This window comes from Canis lupus, chromosome X, assembly GCF_011100685.1.
Source record: "Canis lupus familiaris isolate Mischka breed German Shepherd chromosome X, alternate assembly UU_Cfam_GSD_1.0, whole genome shotgun sequence".
Taxonomy (NCBI): Eukaryota; Metazoa; Chordata; class Mammalia; order Carnivora; family Canidae; genus Canis; species Canis lupus.
The window spans coordinates 14,145,068-14,164,531 of NC_049260.1; the positions used below are offsets into that span (position 1 = coordinate 14,145,068).

The following is a 19,464-nucleotide window of genomic DNA, read 5'->3' on the forward strand; positions in this document are numbered from 1 at the left end:
AGGCTCTGTGTTATTTTATAAAGCATAAACAAATGACAAGTAAACAAAATAATATCAGGGATTTTAAAAATTCAATTAACCTCTGTGATATCACAAGGTCTGCGTAATTCATAGGAACTATACAATGAAATGTTGATAGTGTCTTTAAGGTCCTGGCAAAGCTTGAAGTACCTTTGACAGATCAAAGAAAAAATAAAACATTACTCCATTTAGGTGCAGTGTTATGGATAGCTTGGCATTATAGTTCTTTGGAAATGATTAACTCCATGTGGTATTGATGGTAACGATCCATTTTCTGGCATAATGAATTAGGCATTCCCCCATTGTTCTGCAGCTTGGCTGCATTCTGCGTGTATATATCAATGGCAACTTTTTCAAAATACCTTTCAGATTCACACACACACACACACGCACACACACACACAAGAAATAAAAACACACCCTACAGACTGCCAGAGGAGAGAACACGAGCCTCAAAGCTGATTTATTTCTATCACCTCCAGTAACCTATTTCCTACCTGAGACATGAAACCACAGCAAGTGGGGGGGGGGGTGGGCAACGATTTCCCTCCTATGAGCTGGGAGGGAAATCGCTCCTCTTCAAGCTGGGAGCTCAGAAACCTTTGCTGCAAAGTGCCCATTTTTATCTATCACTTTCTCCTTCTGAAAAAACCCTTGTTTTTAAGGAATAATTCTTCCAACAAAGACTCGCCCATCAGGCATCCCACTCATGATTAGTTACTCTGTGAAAATGAGAAACAACCTCTAAGTGGCTGAAAGACTTTAGCAGCAAGAGATAATCACAGCCTCTAATTTCTGAAACTCACAATTGTCCTGTGACTGTGGGATTTTTAAGCTGTAGAAACACCAATAGAAATAAAGTCAAATGAAAAGTCAGCTAGTGTGATCTCTTGATTAAATTCCTCTCTTAGGTTTGTTTTGTTTTGTTTGTTTGTCTTTTAATGAGGAGCTGCCTCTGAGAGTGCTAATCTGTCTTTAATATCATTGTATCTCCTTATATTATGCTGCGCCATCTCCGTGGCATTTAAAAGTGAAATATTTGCTTCAGAAATAAAAAAGATAGGCAATAAAATGTAGCTGTAAACAAGCCTTCACGGCTTTATTTTTCATAGATAAATACACAATAAGTTCAAAGTCGAATTGAATTCCTAAAGCAATACTCCACTAATCTGTATTCGGGGGTCTCAAGCGTATTATCTGTAATTTACAACCAATTTAAATGGCATTAACAGTCTTCCCCTTCTGGGAATTTAAATTTGCATCCTACCATTGAATTAAACAGTGATTGCATATTTTCTATAGGGGACGGAATGCTCTTTGATGCTTGTTTTGAATAATGAAGCATCTATTCATGCACGGGGTGCAATGTGCTCCTTTGTCCTCACCGTAATTGAAGCAAAATGTGAGTTAAAGAGATTTTTCCCCTTAGCCAAAGGTTTGTTGATTGGTGTCTATTTTCATCTATTCAAAATTAAGAAAACAGTCATCTCTCATTGCACTGGAAAATCATTTACCCAAAAAGGCCCTGAATGAAGGGAGGTCAAGTTTTGCCTTATTTGATCTTTTTAAAAATGGAGCAGGATGTCCGAAAATATTGCAAACTAACCTTTTGGAGAATGCTATTGTGGAATACTTTGCATTTCTTTTCTAGGACCAAGAGAATGAGAAGTAAAACACAGAGGGGAAATATAGCCTGTTTCTAAAGTAAAAAACTTCAATTACCTCACCCTCCCATGCCAAACTATCCTGAGATGGGAGGGTAGATTGCTTGCAAAATCATAGAATCCAAAGCCTTAGAAATCCAGGGACGGCACACTCATTAGGGTACCATCCGTTTCCTGTAACGTACCATGCGAGACCTCAGTAATCAATTATAGCTGACTTTGCCACTGAGTGAAGATAGAACCTCATAATCAAGTAGTCTGGGCAGCCCATAGCAGTTGATGTGAGTTGGCACCACAGGCGAAACCTATTTGTCATTTCAGTTAATCCACCTATCTCATTTAAGAGATGGTCCTACAAAGATGAAGTGACCGTCTAAAGCTCCCAGAGCTGGCCTCTGGCAGAGCCAGACCTAAGAAGTTGCCACTACTGATTGCTCCATACACCACCAGCATGCTCCCTGAGCCTGTCACATGCATCATTACATCCCCAGGGCAGAGCACCCAGGAGGCACTCAAGAATTACTCTTTGAGGGCAGCCCGGGTGGCTCAGCGGCTTAGCGCTGCCTTCAGCCCAGGGCCTGATCCTGGAGACCCGGGATTGAGACCCACGTCGGGCTCCCTGCATGGAGCCTGCTTCTCCCTCTGCCTCTCTCTCTCTCTCTCTCTGTGTGTGTGTCTCTCATGAATAAATAAATACAATCTAAAAAAAAATTACTTTTTGAAACCGAACGAGTGAATAAGAGAAATACATATTGTTAAGCCTTCACCCTTATGGAAAAGAAGTTCCTCCTTTGCAAATGATCATCCCTCTGACCTGGTTGAACATAATTAGACAAAGTTCAAACCAAATTTTAGCAGCTGTTTACCAAAGCCTTCCTTTGGAGATAGGGAAAATCACACATATGGATAACATCAACAAGAACAAAGCATTTACGAGAAGAAATTGTTTTCAAAGACCTTAAAGCCTTTTGAAAATACCTATTAATATACAACTGATACACAATTGCAAGCCATTATGCAGCAGAGGCGACTGAAGAACTTACTCTGCTGCATTTGAAATAAAATCATATTGAAAAATTAAATAATTCAGACATTTCAAGAATTGAAACGGGATTTTCTGTTTATTACTCCGCATTAGCATTCTAGCGTATTTCCCTTAAAGAAGCAAAAGACTAAGTGTTCCTGACACTTATCTAGAGAGTATCCAAGTTCCTTGATATGAAATGTTAGCCTTTTTTGCTGTATAATAGGACCCATCTCCAGGATTTAAAAGGAGGGAAAATATAAACATTCAACCGTCCCACATTTTTAACATTAAGCATATCCCAGTGGTTCAGCTAGGGACAATTTTGTCCCCCAAGGGACATCTGGCAATGTATGGAGACGTTTTTGGCTGTCACAAATGGGAGGTAGGCGGTGCTAAGGACATCACTGGGTAGAAGCCAGGGAAGTTGCTGAACATCCTACGAGGCCCAGGACGCTCCTGACAGCCAAGATGAACCAACCCAAGACTCAGCAGCACAGAGGTTGAGAACCCCTGGTCTGTTCCCTCCACCCACGACTGTTCATATCAGTTCAGCCCTATGTTGAATTTAGAACGCATCGATCCGTGGCAAACAGGGCATTTAACTGCGGTCACCAGAATATTTTCTTTCTCTCTTTTTGGTTAAGCTATCTAGTCTCCAGGTGTGGAGGGAAAGGTAGCTACTGAGGGTCCTCTTGTTTGCCTTTTCCCGGAGACAAACCAGGGATCAGCTCGGGGAGCTCAATCCTGGGATTTTCAAGAGCACAGAGAAGGGCTTCAGGACCTCATATACTGCACACTGGTCTAACGGAGGCGAGCGGGGGCACGAAGTGCCTGCAACTGCATAAACCCGAGCACGGCTTCCCTTTGAAGGCTCATGTCTCCGTTGTAGAGAGAAAAGAGGGGAATTTTGTTGTTGCTGTTGTTGTCTTCATCTTTATCTGCTGCTGCTGTTCCTCTACTTAGTCTAGTCCTGTTGCTAACCTGCTCCGTGATCCTGGAACTTACCAGCACATTGCTTTTATTTTCTGGGATCCTGGAACTTAGGAGCACATTGCCTATATTTTCTGCCCCTCAGCCCTTCAATCAGTTATGTGGCATTCACACTGTTGCACCTGCAGAGTGAAAGCCCGGAGGGTTCAGGTGCTATCCAGCAGGGGAGACATTCCTAACTCTGCAGGGTAGGGACTGTGTCCTGTTTAGCCTCTAGCTCCAGAACCCCTAGGTTCCGTGCTTACCACAAAATAGGTGCTTAATAAATAAGCATTGGCAATAATTTGGAATCTATTTGGCAATATCTACTGACGCTGAACAGTGATCTAGGGATTTCACTCCAAGGTTAGGTACCCAAAAGAAATGGGTGCATATGTCCCGCAAAGAACAAGGACAAAATGCTTCACAGCAGCTTTGTTAAAAATAGCCCCCCGCAACCCTCCAAAGAACTCACATGTCCATCAATGGGAGAATGAACTAATAAATAGTGTTCATACAATGGAATGATTAGAGCAATAAAAAAGATTCAACTACTACAAATAAAACTGAGCAGAGTGCCTGGTAGTACTCAGTACTCAGTACTGAGGGCTGCGCAGTAAGGATAACGATGATGATAGTGATAGTGATAATTATTGAGCATTCACCATCTGCCAGGCACTTTTAAGGGGGTTACACACGAATTCCTTTCACTCTCAGAACAACCCGATGGAGCAGTTTCTACTTCTATTACCATTTTACAGAAGAGAATAGTGAGGTACAGAGGAGTTAAGTAAAATTTTGTTGAACTAATCTGAAACACAGATACATTCTGACCCTTTTTAGAAAGTGCCATATATAAAGCAATATTGGGGAAATGAAAAAGCAAGGGTTTGCCTTGTAGTTAGTATGGACATACCTTTGATTCCCTGTGTTTTAGTGCTCTGTCCTAGGCCTTTCTGTCTTGTACCTTTCGGCCAATATTATTTTTCAAAATCCAAAGCCCATGCAGATGCTGCTCTTCAGACCACAGGCTACCATCTGAAATGCTCCAGTTAATGGAAACCTGATGGGACACTTTGCTTTTGATTTGCCTCTCCTGCCCAGCAACAGCGCCGCCTCTGGACTCCTGGAAGGCAGTCAGTCTATGAAAACCTGAGGGTGAAGTTTTGAGGCAGGCCAGGGGGAGGGAGCTTGGGGACCTCAGCTTCCCTGCCTGTCCAATAATGAGGGCCACACCCCTCCAGGGGCCCAGAGCAGAGGGGTGACAGAAAGGCTGCCCCTCCCACAAGGCAGTTTCAAGATCTCCACAGTTCATATGGTGTCTCTGCTTTCCGGTGGGTCATGGAAATATGGTTTAGACTTGTATCTTGTTTGCTGTGATGGTACTGAGGAAATTGGGGGGCGGGGTTGTCACGAGAGTAATGAACACTGAGGTCATGTCTCAGTTGTTCACATCAAATGCTTCTGCACATTACTTTGGACTCACAAAAACGTCTTCATCAGGAAAGGAAATAAATACAGGTGACAAAGGAATACTCACTCCCTCATCCAGCCCCCTTCCCACCCTGTGATATTGGAAAAAGCTGCCATTGGTAATGACAAATTCGCGTGCACGTGCGTGCATGTGTGTACGTGTGTGTGTGTGTGTGTCTGTGTGAGCACGGAGAGTTACAATCACATCCTAGCCACAAGTTTATTTATGGTTTCCTCAAGGTTTATTCTCCACCCCCATCCCTGCATCCGCAATGAGAGGGTGCTGAGAGGGCAGAGATGGGACTATTAAACCCCCTCATCTATAGCTCATCTCAGCCCTGGCAGCAGCTGGGGCCTCCCTCCGCAGAGAGCTGGCCCTGGCGGACACGGATGCCATTACTCGGGGAGCCAGGGGCTCTGGCCAAGTGATGAGTAGTGCCAACCCTGCTTTCTGGGGGGCTATTCTGGACACTGGTTGAGAGCAGCTCAAAAATTCAGTAGGTCCAATGCTTTTAACTGGAATTAACTGGCTGTATTTTGTGCGGTCCAAAAAGAATAAATTGCCCAAAAAATGTTTTAAAGAATCCATTTGAGGGCAAATGGTAAGAACTTAGTTTCAGAATTCTCAGGACATTGAGTAAAAAGTCTGTTTCTTAAGGAAAGCTCCTAGAACTTTTCAAATTAAAAATATTTTTATATAAGCATGCATTTTTAAATTAATTGACTTAAAGTTATGCATGTGATGGTCACTGTAGAACTTATAAAATAGAGAAAAAAATAAATTAAAACAACACAAACCAAAATTTGACATGCAACTTTCCAGTTTTCCCATAAGTACATGTGTATGTTTCTATAATTATTTTTTAAATGGAATTCTAATCCACTTAGTGATGCGTAACTTGCCTTTTTTTTTTTTCATTCAATGGCATTGCTTGAACAGCTTTTCAGGTTAGGAAATAGACTGCTACACTATTATTTAACACAGTTGCCTAGTATTCCATTGTGTGATGTACTAGAATTGATTTAATCAATCCCCTTTTACGGACGTGTTTCTGAAACTGGTTGATTCCAGTTTTCCACCCGCATAAATAAAACTGTGATGAGTAATCCTGTAGGCAAATCTTTGTTTCCTTGTATGTATGTTCTCCTAGGAAAATTTGCTAAAATTGTCATCGATGGAGCAAGGGTATTTTTAAGGTTTTTATGACTGAATTGCTTCCAGAAAGGTAATACTGGCCCACTCATCCACCAGGGGTGTGTGAGAGTAGCCTACTCTCCAAATGTTTGTTTCAACATTTGAAAAGCCTGTGATTAACTTCCTATTGCTTTTTGTCTCATCCTATAATTTCCTAGGCTTCTCTCTGTTCTCTACCCACTGCTCTGATACTTTCAGAAAGCCAACAGAGAGGATAGAACCCTGAGCAGAACCCATTAAAGGGACTGGTTTTGGCAAACTCTCAAGGAATTTCAGTTCCGTGCTGGAAAAAGACAACACAAAGAGAGAGCTACCCATTCATTCTGTGCGAGAGGGTATTTACATTACATTTTATAACAGTCATAAATAAAAATGGCATTAATCTGCCAAGTTGTTGTTTTTAAAAGAGAAAAAGGGAGGAGGTGGTTGACCTACCAGAAAAAGCCCTATGTCTGCCAGAGCTTTGCTATGAGTGCGATTTTAAATAGCAGGGCAAAGGTGATGAAGCCCGTTCAACATCCCTGTCTCCATGGCAACAGCATCCCCGCTCTGAGGCTGACACGGCGGCAGGGACCAAAATACACTCCTTGCGCACAATTACACTGCAAGTTAGGAGTTTCTTTTTATTCCTTGTAAATGCACAATTTAAAAATACAAGCAAGGACAGAAAAAGAGCAAGTCACGCACAGCTAGAAAAAAAGACTTTAAAATGACTAAGTGAAGAAAATTAAAATTGAAAGGGCACGATGAAGTCTGCAGCCTACACTCACTATGTACAGAGATTGAAATTCTTTCTTGTGTGTGAGTAGAAAAAATAACTATGCATGCATATAAGTGCGTGCATTAACTTTTTTAAATGTCTGTTCCCTAAATTTTTAATACAGGTCAACCTTGCTTTTAGCATATCCACTTAGCTCAGGTTATGACTTAATCAATTAAAGCAGCCACCCAATTTACACAAGTGGAAGCTCCTCATATGCTAAACCTAACGAAACTTAAAAAAAAAAAAAAACTGCATTAGCCATGAGTTGTAGAGGGCCTAAGTGGCCCCTTTTAGGTCAGTGAAAACCTACAAGTGGTCACTAATGCATCCTTGAATCCTCTTGAGGTATAAACCTTTCTGTTTATTTTTAAAAGAACTTGAAAATAAAGAAGTGCAGAATTGTGATATGAACTGTTGGGTTTCTTTCTGCCCTGGTATCTCTGCTCGGTGAGTGAATAACGTTCAAGAAACCTGGAGGGATGGTATAACAAGCAAAGCTACTTAACATTTAGTTCTCAGAGAAGGCACCTCAATAAATGTCAAGGAAATAAATGAATGAATGAGAACTACCAAGGGAATATGAAATAGGCACGTGATAGGTTCACTATATGGCTACTTCTTTTTTATAAATTTTTTTAAAATTTTTATTTATTTATGATAGTCACAGAGAGAGAGAGAGAGGCAGAGACATAGGCAGAGGGAGAAGCAGGCTCCATGCACTGGGAGCCCGATGTGGGATTCGATTCTGGGTCTCCAGAATCGCGCCCTGGGCCAAAGGCAGGCGCCAAACTGCTGCGCCACCCAGGGATCCCTATATGGCTACTTCTATTGAATATGCCAGGACCATCTAGTGGATCTCAACCAGGGGTGATTTTGCCTCCCAGGGGGCATTTGGCAGTGTCTGGAGACTATTTCATTTGCCACAACTTGGGAAGGGGGGTTGCTGGCATCTAGTGGGTGGAGGCCAGGGATGTCGCTCAACATCCTATAGTGCACAGGACAGACACAACAACAAAGAATGATCCAGCACAAAATGTCAGTAGTGCCAAGGATGAGAAACTCTGAGCTAGTCTGGTTGTCCAGGTCGCTTCTTTTGGTTCAGAGGGTTCTGTGAGTAGATTACATGGCTTTAGGTTCTGTATTTGGTATAAAAGGCAAAATTCTCCTTGAGTTGAGTATTAGCATTTTCTCCATTGTTTTTGTTATCACATGATTTTCCCTTGCTTTAAACACAATATGTTCTATTTTATTTTAGGTAAACACTCCTGAAAGTAAAAAACAGTAGGCAGAAAATGAGAGGTGTAGCATTAAAAATAAAAGCATGGGATTCATTCCATCAAAGCATCTGCAAAGTGGCTGACACAGAGGAATGTTCAATAAACATTAGCTCTTTTATTTTTCCCTACATTTTTAAGCATGAAAAAACTCACTCATACAAAACAATGCATTGTGTGCTCACTGTTGAAATAATAATAAAGTACTTAAACACATATTGGCCTGCACCTTTGAACTCCCCGTGTGTCTCCTCCCTGCTGTATGCTGTCCCTCACCTCAGAAAACCATTATGCTAGTTTTGTTCATCATTTCCTTGATAGAGGTAGAAACATATAAATACATAAATTATCTTGCTTCCCTTGTCCTTGAACTTTAGACAAATGGAATCAGACCGTACCCTTATTTCTGTGAATTGCTTATTTCACTCAATATTATGCTTTGGAATGGTTCCTCCACATTTATGTGTCCAGCTATATACTTTATACATTTTCCCTGTTGTACAGTATTTCACTGTATGGTTGTATCATGATTTATCCATTTTACTGGTGCTGGACATTTGCTTTTTCAGTTTTTGCCTATTATAAATAAGGATGCTGTGTATATTGCTTATACCTCTCCGGGGGCATATGCACAAGGGTTTCCACTGTTTATGGGTCATTTGTGTTTCTCTGGCTATGAAATATTTGTTAATATAAATTAATAATAATTTGTTAATATGCAAAATATCTGCATAATTTTCTATTAGGTTGATATATATATATATATATATTTTAAGATTTATTTATTTATTTTAGAAGGGGGAAAGAGAGGGGAAGAGGGAGAAAGAAACTCTAAGCAGACTCTGCACTGAGCATGGAGCCCGACATGGGGATCGATCTCAAGATCCTGAGATTAGGACTTGAGCTAAAACCAAGAGTTGGAGACTCAACCAACTGCACCATTCAGGTGCCCCTAGATTGATATATATTGTAATAGACTTCTAACGTGACCAACAATGATCCCTACTTCCTCGTATTCATAGTCTTAGGTAATCCACTCCCCTTGAATGTGGACTGGACCTAGTAACGTGCTTCTAACAAATGGAATATGGCAAAAGTGATGAGATATCACTTCTGAGATTAGATTACAAAACATCATGACTCGTGTCTTGCTAGCAGGTTCTCTTGCTGGTACCCTCTCCTGCCCTCCTGCTTGCTCCCCACAATGAGGCCAGCTGCCATGTGTTAGATGTTCTGTGGAGAGGCCCATGTGGCAAGGAACTGAGAGAGGCCTCCTGCCAAAAACCACATGAGTTTAAGCTTGGAAGAAGATCCTTCCCAGCTGGGGCCTGAAGATGATTGTAGCCAATGAGACCTTGAAGCAGAGGATTCAGCTAAGCCACACCCAGATTCCTGACCTATAGAAACTGTGAGATCATAAATGTGTGTCATTTTAAATTTGTAAGTATCAGGGTAATTTGTTACACAGCAATAGACATATATGTACGTGTGTGTGTGTGTGTGTGTGTGTGTGTGTGTGTATAAAATAGATAACATACACATATTATACATTTTGGATAAGAATTATTTTGTTAGTTATCTGTATTACAAAAATCTTCACTCAAATTGTGGCTATATTTTTTCATTCTCTTAATGAAGATCTTTTATGTAAAGAAGTCCTGAAGTTTATATAATCAAATCTTTTTCTTTGAAGTTTAAACTTTTTCTCTCTTCTTAAAGAAATCATTGCCTACCCCCTGAGCTGTCACACAAATATTTCCTTATGTTTTCTTCCAAAAGTTTCTAGGTTTTGTCTTTCACATTTAAGTTTTTAACCCATCTGGACTGGATATATGTGTATAATAGGTAGTAGTGTAGTTCATTTTGTAGTATATGGTGAGGTAGGGATTCATTTTTACTCTGTTCCCTTAGAGATAGCCAATTTTCCCAGTAGTATATATTGAATAGTTCTTTTTTTTCCTTCTCAGTTGTAATTATAACTGTCATATATCAGGTTTTCATATATGTATGAGTCTGTGTCTGGGGTGTCTTTTCTGTTCCATTGTCTAGCCCTTATCAGCAGTATACTGTCTTTACTACAGTTATATAATATTTGGGGAGTCATTCCACCACCTACTTTCTCTTCTTTGGGAGCATCTTGGCTACCCTTGAATATTATTCTTCATATATATTTTAGAAACAGCATGCCAAGATTAAGGGTGTTGGGACTGCATTGAATTTATACATCAATTTGGGGAAAGTAAACTATTTATAGTATTGAATCCCTCTATCTATGAACATAACATGTTCATAGACTTGACTTTAGATTGTCTTTAACATCTGTCAATACAATTTTAAAATTTATTTCATGGAATTCTTGTGCATTTTTGTTAGGTGTATTCCTAGATAACTTGTGTACTCTTGTTACCATTTTAATTGGTATCTTTTAAAAAGTTCCTTTCCTGATGTGCAAAAATGCTAACATATAAAAATGCAGTTGATACTCATGGATTGTAAGAACAAATGTTGTTAAAATGCCCAATACTACTCAAAACAATTTACAGATTTAATGCAATCTCTATCAAAGTACCAACAGTATTTTTCACAGACCTAGAACAATAATCCTAAAATTCGTATGGAATCACAAAAAAACCTAAATAGCCAAAGCAATCTTGAAAAAGAACAGCAAACCTGGATGTATCACAACCCCAGATTTCAAAATATACTACAAAGCTACAGTCATCAAAACAGTATGGCACTGGCACAAACACAGACACATAGATCAATAGAACAGAATAGAGAGCCCAGAAATAAACCCATGATTATATGATCAATTAATCTTCAACTAAGGAGAAAGAATATGCAATGGAGAAAAATCTCCTCAGCAAATGGTGCTGGGAAAATGGACAGCTACATGCAAAAGAATTAAACTGGACCCCTTTCTTACACCATACACAAGAATAAACTCAAAAAGGATTAAAGACTTAAATGTGAGACTTGAAACCATAAAAATCCTAGAAGCACAGGCAGTAATCTCTCTGGCATTGGCCATAGGAACTTTTTCTAAATAGGTCCTCTGAGGTAAGGGAAACAAAAGCAAAAATAAACTATTGAGACTACATCAAAATAAAAAGCTTCTGCACAGCAAAGGAAACAATCAACAAAACTTAAAGGTATCCTACTGAATGGAAAAAGATATTTGCAAATGGCATGCCCAATAAGGGGTTAGTACCAAAATATATAAAGAACTTATACAACTCAACACCCAAAAAACAAAAAATCCAATTAAAACTGGGCAGAAGACATGAACAGATATTGCTCCAAAGAAGACCTACAGATCACCAACAGACACATGAAAAAATGCTCGACATCACTCATCATCAAGGAAATGCAAATCAAAACTACAATGAAATATCACCTCACACCTGTCAGAATGGCTAAAATCAGAAAGACAAGAAATAAATGTTGGTGACGATGTGGAAAGAAAGGAAACTTCGTGCAGCACTTGGTGGGAATGCAAACTGGTGCAGCCACTATGAAAAAGAGTATAGAGGTTCCTTAAGAATTTTAAATAGAATTACCAGATGATCCAGTAAATAACCTACTGGGTATTTACCCAAAGAATACAAAAACACTAATTTGAAAAGATAGTGAAGATGCAAAGACTGAGTGGTTGCCACTGCACTGCTGACATGCAGCAGTCACTTCTCCATGTAGAACCTGGGAGTAGGAGATTCAGAATCAAATCTCTTTTTCCTCTCCTATCCTGATTACAAATCACTCAAAATATATAAGTTAGTGGAACTTTACTTGAGCGAGATTTTTTTATCTTCAGCTGCGATTTTTGGCTTTGTGAGAAACCATATCATCAAAGACAATGGCCAGCAATGTTACCAACAAGACAGATCCTTGCTCCTTGAACTCCCATGAATACACTGGGAATCTTGATACTCTTGTGGTCAAGAAATCTGATGTGGAGGCTATTTTCTCAAAATATAGCAAAATTGTGGGTTGCTCAGTTCATAAGGGCCTTGCCTTTGTTCAGTATGCTAATGAGAGAAATGCTCAAGCTGCTGTGGCAGGAAAGGCTGGCAGAGTGATAGCTGGCCAGGTTTTAAATATTAATCTGGGTGACGGGCACTGGGGGTTATTCTGTATGTTGGTAAATTGAACACCAATAAAAAAATAAATAAATAAATATTAATCTGACTCTAGAGCCAAAAGCAAACTGAGGAAAAGCAGGTGCAAAACAATCTGCAGTGGAGCTTATGGCTCCTCCTTTGACTCAGACTATGACGTTCAATAGGCTTGTTATGACAAGATGTAGTTACCCAACAAGTGTTCCTCCTCCTTTCGCTCCAGCTGTAGTTCCCTCAAACTGCCACTATGTATCAGGAAACACCTCATGACGGGGCAAAAGTGACTTCAGTTCTAAGAGTGGACAGCGAGGATCTTCTTCCAAGTCTGGAAAGTTAAAAGGAGATGACCTTCAGGTCATTAAGGGGGAGTTGACCCAGATAAAACAAAAAGGAGCTGGAAAATCTGGGGAAAAAATGGAAAAAGAAGAGAGTAAGTAAGGAAAAGAGATGAAGAATGATAACTCAGGAAAGGATCAGAATAGCAGCTCCCTGAAGAAAGATGAGACTAATGTGAAGATGGAGTCTGAGGGGGTGCAGATGACCCTGCTATGGAGGCAGACGTACTGGATGATGATAAGAAGGAGGACTGGGGGGATCTGCTGTGGAGGGGGATGTACCGGATGATGATTACAATGAAGACTGGAGGGATCTGGTGCAGAGGGGATACATACAGGATGATGGTGATAATGAAGACCAGGGAGATGAGCAGCTAGAGTTGAGTGAAGGATGATAAAAAAGAAGCTGAGGAAAGAGAGGATGACAGAGACAGCCCCACTGGCAAAGATGACTATTAAGCACACAGTGGGGTTTGGAAATTTTCTCCCATTATTTTAATTAGGCACTTGTCTAAGATCAAAATTCTCACCAGATCCCCTCTCTTACTATCTCCTCCAGCACATGCTCACTTTTGTCCCCATCCTTGTCCTTCCCATGTTCATTAATTCATATTGCCCTGTGCCTAGTCCCATTTTCATTTCCTTTGACACTCCTAGGCATTATGTTAAGTCTTACCCTATACTTTTTGCTTTTAATTTTGATTCCTCTTTATGACTTTTTTGTCTTTATGACTTAACAATAAAAAGGATGTGTGGTTTTGGTTTTTAACAACTGTCTCCAAAATAATCTCTTATTATGCAAGAACAGTTCTTTCCATTCATACTTGAGCTCAGTAGTTGCTTCCCTAACTGCAATCACATTAGTTGAGGAGCACCTAAGAGCAGCTTTGAATTTGAGGTATGCATGTTATACCCCACATAAAAGTGCTATGTGGGACTGTTCAACACAAATGTAATAATGCATTTTTGTGAATGAGAGTTGTCATGTCACATGCATCCTCTAGAAAAATAATTAGTGCAAAAGTCTTAAGATTTGTTTTCTTTCTTTTTTTAAGATTTGTTTTCTAATCTGATACTGTGAGTTATTTTTGTGAACAGCCTGATGTTTGAGACCTTTTTTTCTCAAAATAAACAAGTCCCTTTTAAACCAAACCTTGGAGGAAAAAAAGATACATACACCCCTATGTTTACTACATCATTATTTGTAATAGCCAAATTATAGAAGCAGCCTAAGTGTCCATCAATAGATGAATGGACAGAGAAGATGTGATATGTATAACACACATAACACACACACACACACACAATGAGATATTACTCAGCCATGAAAGAATGAAAGTTTGCAACAACATGGATGGATGGATCTAGAGGGTATAATGCTAAGGGAAATAAGTCAGTCCAAGAAAGACAAATACCATGTGATTTCATTTATATGTGGATTTTAAGAAACAAAACAAAGAAAGTAAAAAAAAAAAAAAAGAGACAAACCAAAATGCAGACTCTTAACTACAGAGAACTGGAGAGGAGGTATGGGGGAGGGGGCTGAAATAGGTGATGGGGATTAAAGAGCACACTTATCATGATGAGCACTGAGTAATGTATAGATATTGTACACCTGAAAATAATATTATACTGTATGTTAACTACACTAGAATTAAAATAAAACATGCAGTTTCTGAAAAAATAAAAATAAATAGGAGTGCCTGACTGGATCAGTTGGCAGAGCATGACTCTTGATCTTATGGTCGTGAGTTTGAGCTCCATATGTGGCACAGAGTTTACTTAATAAATTAAATTAAATATAAATTCAGTGTATTGATGGAAGCTCCAAAACTCATAATTGTACTCAAGAAAAAAATTGGATAGATTTTTAACTTTCCAGGAATGTATCTGAAACGTTAAGTGAAACAAAACTACAATTAAACTATAATTATTTAAAAATATAATTTCTATATTCCTACTCTAGAGCTAATTTAGACACTTTTCATTTATTGGTAAGAAAAAGTGTATATTTAAAACTAGATATTCTTTTCCTTATTTCTTCACACGTAGTTCAAATTTTCTGTTTGCTGCTTTTATATTTACTTTGGTCCAACCAAATCTCTTACCAATGTGGGTAGTTATGATCGTTAATGGCTGTTACAGACATTATTTCCAGAAGGAAAACTGTTTCTTACTGCTTCATTTTCCCAATATTCATCAGCTGTTAACATTTCCGAAATTTTATCATGGACATTCTCTGTTAATTCTACTTTTCTATGGGCTACTACTGGGTTTTGTTTTGTTTTGTTTTGTTTTGTTTTTTGATAAATATAAGAAACCATATCAGGAAAATCCTTATGTATAAATCACAAAAATGGAAAGATGAGGTTTAAATTGCCCAGCTAGCTTCCTTAGTTCTTAACACATTTTAACATGTACAGAAAGATTTAAGAATTGTGGGTACTCTGCACATGTACCCTTATTTTATGTATGTGTATATATATATATATATATATAAATGAAGCAAAATTGATCTTCAAGTAAAACTCTTGAGAAATGTTTCTATCTTTATTTCAAGGTGGAATCCAAAAGAAGTCTTTGTTAGAATCCTTACCTACTCCAGGTGAGGCTGGGGTATACCCAGCTCGAAGGTGGGTTGCTAAAGAGGCTGGTGATGGGAGGCTGGCTGAGTTGGAGTTGAAATTTTTCACCCAGGGGAACTAAAGACACCAAGATGAGGAAAGTTGAAAACCATAAGGGAGTTCTGAGATCCAAAAGGCTGAGAAGGAAAGCCAGAAGGTCATTAAAACCAAAGGGCCCAACCTGGGTCTCAGAGCCAGGAACAAAGCCAGCGGTCCATGCCTGGAGGAGCAAGGGCCCGTGTGTCTGTCAGATAAAATAGGAACATGCAAACCCCAAGCCAAGCTCTTTAGCATGGCTGCTAGAGAGGTCTGGGTTCTTACTGGCTGAATATTCCAAGGCATCTGGCAAGCCGAGAACCAGTCTGGGAGTTGGGACTCTGAGCACAGAAAGAGGCCCTTGGTCCCCCAGGCTCTGCCATCCTCTATCACTCACCATTCCCTGACCTTGCCCCCTAGTTCCCTAGTGTGTGGTCCTGACCAGACTCAGCCCCTGGCTTCCTGAACTTGCTGGGTCTGCGCTCCAACTTTCCTGCCCCGACTGCTCACCATCACTGTTGGCTCCTTAGTCTGGTGGGCTGAGGTGCTTTGGATTCTTTCTCCTGTCCATATATGCTTTCCTTAGCTATATTTCTTAACCCCTCTTGAGGAATTCGCCCATAATAGTTAAGTGAACTATATATACTAGAAGGGAACTAAGGTACTATAACAAGGAGACCCCCAAAATTCAGTGGCTTAAAAAAATCAAAGAACTTCCTTTTACTCTTAATATTAGTTCAGAGTAAAGGGTTCTAGATTCATAGGCAGCTCTGCCTCCTGGAGTCATTCAGGGACTCAGGTCCTTCCACTCCGTTGCTCTCCAAACTGCTAGGATAAAGGTTCTTTAATCCGGGGATCCCTGGGTGGCTCAGCGGTTTAGCACCGCCTTCAGCCCAGGGCGCCATCCTGGAGTCCCAGGATCGAGTCCTGTGTCGGGCTTCCAGAATGGAGCCTGCTTCTCCCTCTGCCTGTGTCTCTGCCTCTGTGTGTGTGTGTGTGTGTGTGTGTGTGTGTGTGTGTCTATCATGAATAAATAAATAAATAAATAAATAAATAAATAAATAAATAAACAAATATATATTTTTTTTAAAAAAAAGGTTCTTTAATCCATGGATAGCATTCTCTAACCAATGGATAGAATTCAGGAGGTTCATCAACTGGAATCGGGGGTGGGGGAGAAATCACCACTACTTTAACTAAGCTTGTTTTAGTTTTCTACTGCTGCTATAACAAATGATCACAAACATAGTGGCTTGAATCAACACAAATCTATTATCTCACAGTTTTGGAAGTTAGAAATCCTAAATCAGTTTCACTGGGCTACAGTCCAGGTGTCAGCAGGGCTGTGTTCCTTCTGGAGGCTCTAGGGGAAGGTCCATTTCCTTGCCTTCTCTTATATCTGGAGGCCACTTGCATTCCTTGGCTTGTGGCCCCTCCTCCCTTTTCAAAGTCTGCAGCATAGATCCATCATCACATTGCCTCATCCTCTTCTGCTGTCTAGCCACCTCCTACTGCCCTCTTACAAGGATATTTCTAATTATATTTAAGGCTCATCTGACCAATCCAGGATGATCTCCCCATGTCAATACCCTAACTTAATCATATCTGCTGTGAAGTCCCTTTTACCATGTAGGGCTATTGTTGCAGGTGCTGAAGATTAGAACATGGATATCCTGGGCCACTATTCAGTCTACCATAAGTCTCTAATTGAAACTCAGCATTCCTTACATTATGAATGTAGACAACAACCCATAGTAGTACCAGAAGTACCTGGAACTGTGTTACCAGTAGATACCACAAATACTTTCCACATTATAATACAGTTATTGCAGATATCTTGAATTTATGAAGGTCATTAGACACACTATCAGATCTTGTTAGCTAATGTATTACTTAAAATGTACATATAGTACTATTTCATGTATCTGGTTTTGTGAAGAATATTGTATAATACAAATGGTTTTCTTTTCAATCATATGCAATTTTACTTCATGCATTTAAAACTTAAATCTGAGGAGTGCCTGGGTGGTTTAGTCGGTTAATTGATCTCAGCTCAGGTCTTTTTTTTTTTTTTAATTTTACTTATTTATTCATGAGAGGCACACAGAGAGAAGTAGATACATAGGCAGAAGGAGAAGCAGGCTCCCTGTGGGGAGCCTGGTGTGGGACTCGATCCCAGGACCCCGGGATCATGACCTGAGCCAAAGGCAGACGCTCAACCACTGAGCCACCCAGGTGCCCCTCAGCTCAGTTCTTGATCTCAGGGTCATGAGTTCAAGCCCTGCATTGAGCTCCACACTTATTTACTTAAAAAATAAAATAAAATAAAATAAATATAAAGCTTAAATCTAAAAGATTCTTTAGCGTCAAATTGGCATAAAACTTCTGCTCTAAAGCACTGTCACCTTGTGCATGGTTGAGGCTTTGTCTGGTTCTAGCCTGAAGGAAGTCGGAAGACAGCGTAGAAGAGGCATATTCAATGTCTTTGGGTCCAGTCACAGAAGGGACACACATTATTTCTACTCACTCTATTCTCAAGAACATTTGCCTGCCTCAGAATCCCCTGGAGGGCTTGTTAAAACACAAACTGTAGGCTGCACCCTCATAGTTTCTGTCTCACTAGGTCAGGGGGGGCCTGAGAATGTGCATTTCTAACAAGCTGTCAGATGATGATGATGCTCTGAGAACCACCGGTATAGAGCAGAGTCACATGGCCACAAAACACCACAAGGGATGCTAAGTAATGCTGTATATAGCCAGGCAGTCAGGTTTAAATATAGTGTGGCTGTACAGAGGAATTTACATGGGAGAACTTGGGTAGGTATTCAGGGTGCCTGGCAACAACTCTATTATTACGGAAAAGAGAGAGGATTGATTTTGATGATCAGCTATTAGCCTCCACCACAATCCCCTCCTAGAGTGTTATCTATGGCCTTGACTTGATTCTCCCATGAGCTATGTAGAAATCTGGAGTCTTTCCCAGACACAGATGCCCAGGGTGAAGGAAAAGGCACCCAAGTAAAGGGAAAGTTGCCCATATCCTGTTCTGAGAACTGAGTATAGTTGGGAATAGTTAGGAACATCTCCCTTGAGGTTTATTGGGTACATATTTATTCTCTGTGCTGGGGTCCCAAGAATGGTGTAAAAACACAGCTCTTGATGCCAGATTCAGTTATTCTCATTGAGTGTCATGCCTATATAGCTCAGGAGGGAAACTGGAACCCCACATTGCTTTCTTGAATATGGGAAACCTCAGTAATGAGCTAGTACAACGAAATAGTAAAGATGAACGGTTGTAGGTCACCGATAAGACAGCGTAGCGTAACCAAGTTGGCTGATGTCATAGTGGGGAGGATTCCAAGTGAAGCTCTAACCTGAAGCTATCCTTTACATTAAGTATAAAGTGACTTTTGATACGTTCTACAATCAAGCTGGAGCTTCTCTTAAACAGCCCATACACTGCCCGGGCAACATCTGATTCAGCCTAATTATCTGTCTTGAGTCGCTATGCCAAGTGGCTTGGTACAGTAAACGGGTTTCCAGCGACATCAACCGGGCAAGGATTATGATGGGAACTTGAGAAAGTGAAAAACCTCCTTAGCCTTTACATCATCATCTGTCAAATGGAGATTGCATCATCCGTCCCGAACAAGATGCAGTTTGCCACAGGCGTGGCTACTGAGGTCAGACTACCCGGGTTCACACAGTTGAAACTTGGGAGAAAGCCTGAATCTCCTCGAAAAGGGAGCCTCAGTTTCTTCATCCATAAAATAAGGATGCTTATCCTAGCCTTACAGCACATGGGTGGAGGCTTAAATCACACTGGTAAAAAGGTCTAGCCGGGTGCCCAACCTACTGTAGACACGCAACTAGTTGCAGGTGCCTTACCCCCCCCCCCCAACTCCTGTGAATGTCTTGCTGGGTGAGAATTTGCGTAGACCATTTGCTATAGCTGAAACACAGGA

The 19,464-nt window shown here is 40.2% G+C and overlaps 1 protein-coding gene and 1 pseudogene across 9 annotated transcripts in view; one reads left to right on the forward strand and one right to left on the reverse strand.

Annotated features, from left to right (window-relative positions):
- RAI2 (retinoic acid induced 2) overlaps positions 1–19,464 on the reverse strand; it is a 388,924-nt gene that overhangs the window by 187,019 nt on the left and 182,441 nt on the right. Inside the window, exon 1 of one of the 9 annotated variants that reach the window (XM_038586946.1) lies at positions 12,697–12,808. The exons of the other annotated variants lie outside the window; for them this stretch is intronic. The gene's annotated coding sequence lies outside the window, so the exon portion shown is untranslated. Of the gene's footprint in view, positions 1–12,696; positions 12,809–19,464 lie in introns of those variants that run through there. 9 annotated transcript variants of the gene reach the window in all.
- On the forward strand, positions 12,243–13,492 carry LOC100688612 (annotated as a pseudogene).